We start from the raw sequence: 2,127 nt of genomic DNA, 5'->3' as shown, positions 1-2,127 counted from the left end.
TCCCTCCCACCCTCCCTATCCCACCCCTCTAGGTGGTCACAAAGCACCGAGCTGATCTCCCCGTGCTATGCAGCTGCTTCCCACTAGCTATCGGTTTTACATTTGGTAGTGCATATATGTACCTGGCAGGAGGATTCTTAACAACTGTGCCACCAGGGAAGCCCAACAGCTTCTTATTATTGCACTTAGAATAAAAGTTCTAGACCCTTTCTCTGGCTCACAAAATTCTACCTGATTCTTCTCGCCACCAGGGTCTCAGGTCACATCATATTCCTAAGAGAGCTCTTCCCTGACCACTCAAATTAAAAAAGCCCCTCCCCTGTCATTCCCCTGTTAATACCACTATCACTCTCTGAAATTTCCTTGTTTATTTATTTGTTTGACTATTATCTGTCTCCCCAGTGCCCCACTCCACAACAACGGAGGACCTACCTTCCAGTGCAGTGCCTGGCACATAGTAGATATTCAGCAAACTTCTGTGGAATGGTCTGAGCACGGTGGTGGAAGTAGCTGTCACTTGTGGCAGAGCACAGAAGTGGCCAAGACCATCCAGGAACCAGATGCCAAGAAGATAAAGGGAGCCAGACAGAAAACCCAGCCACTGAAAGGAAAAGGACTTGGATTTCTAAGAATCTTCCCTATGAAGGGTGTTTGCACCCCTGGTTCGTGAGGCCCAACAGTTTCCCTGTCCTGGAGGTTTCACAAGACACCCCTACACTCAAACAACATTTTTCTCACTTCTCTTAAACTGGCTTGAGGTTTTTTTTCTTTTGCTTACAATTCTAAAAGTCCTAATGTATCCCCCCTCCCCATGTCTCCTTGGTGAAGGCAGCACCTAGAGAAGCCCAGCTGTTAGTGGGAAGAGCACAGCACGGGGGATAAGAATCAGAGGCTTCTCTCTTACCTCTGTGACCCTAAGGAAGTGTCTTTCCTTTTCTGAGTCACAGAGAGTCACCTGAGACCTAGTGCAAGAGTCCTCTCAGGTGTATCTGACAAGGACTCTGAGCCCATAAAGAAAGGAGCTATCTTCCAGGCAGAATGCATATTCTGTATATTTTTGTTTCCCAGTCATGTCCCAGCAGGAAAAGAAGTCCACTTAGGTGGGGCTTGGAGACCTGAAAGGCTATTTATGGTCAAGGATAAGAGAATAACAACTGGTTTGAGGCACCCAGGTACTGTGGGAAGATGCTACCACCTCTAAGTCTAGGGGCAAGGGGGGAAATGGCTTACAGGTGCTCTGGTGGAACCATGGAAGAGGTCGTCTCAGAACCATGGCACCAAAGTGGGAAAGAACTTCTCTAACCTCTCTCTGCTCCTCCATTTGACCTCCAGCCAGTACCTCCACTGGCAAAACCCAACCAGATAACCCAGGAGATGTGATCTGAGGACCAGTTCCTCTGGATACAGAGCAGAGCAGAGAAGGATGGAGAAGCTATGGGGGAGGGTGTACAGTACAAATGGATAGTAACTGGAACCCAGAGAAAAGCCAAGACCTACAAACTCTTTCAATTCCCACAGCCTCCCACGCATTTAAATCTCTATAAAAGTGCTACAACTCTCAAGAAAGTCAGTGAATTGTTATCATGGTCTCGATGGGCTCAGATTTACAGCCCTGGCCTAAGGGCCTGCCAAAGACAAAGGCAAGAGCTTTAGCTTTGCCCCTGAGCACATGCAACAGCGGCCATGAGAGCTTCCAGAAGTTTCACCAGGAGATAAAAATTCTGACAATCTGAATAACTGAAAAGCCTTAATGCCAACTCCCAGATACATTACTGAGGATGGATGGGTAATTGCCCAGGAAGGAGTCTTCTAATAGAAACCATGCCCAGCCAGGACTGTAGGAGAGAAAAAAATGATCTATTTTAAATTCCTTGCAATTAATACCCACCTATGGTTTAAAAGATCTGTTCTCAGACACACCCATTCCTGGAGGGAAATCCTCCAAAACCCATACATGCCTAAACCATATTAGGAAAGCTGGGAGAGTGGAGAGGACAGGTTTTAATCCAGAAGACTAAGACCCTTCTAAGAGTGAGAGCACTGGGAATGCTCTCACAGAAAGAATGTGCTACTTCAGAAGACAGTAACCTCACCAATGCTGAAGGAAGTTTAGTCCAGTAAAAAATG

This window comes from Neophocaena asiaeorientalis, unplaced genomic scaffold, assembly GCF_003031525.2.
Source record: "Neophocaena asiaeorientalis asiaeorientalis breed wild unplaced genomic scaffold, Neophocaena_asiaeorientalis_V1.1 scaffold571, whole genome shotgun sequence".
In the NCBI taxonomy this organism is placed as follows: domain Eukaryota; kingdom Metazoa; phylum Chordata; class Mammalia; order Artiodactyla; family Phocoenidae; genus Neophocaena; species Neophocaena asiaeorientalis.
The sequence above is the reverse complement of the archived record's forward strand: the minus strand, read 5'-3'. Positions refer to the sequence as shown.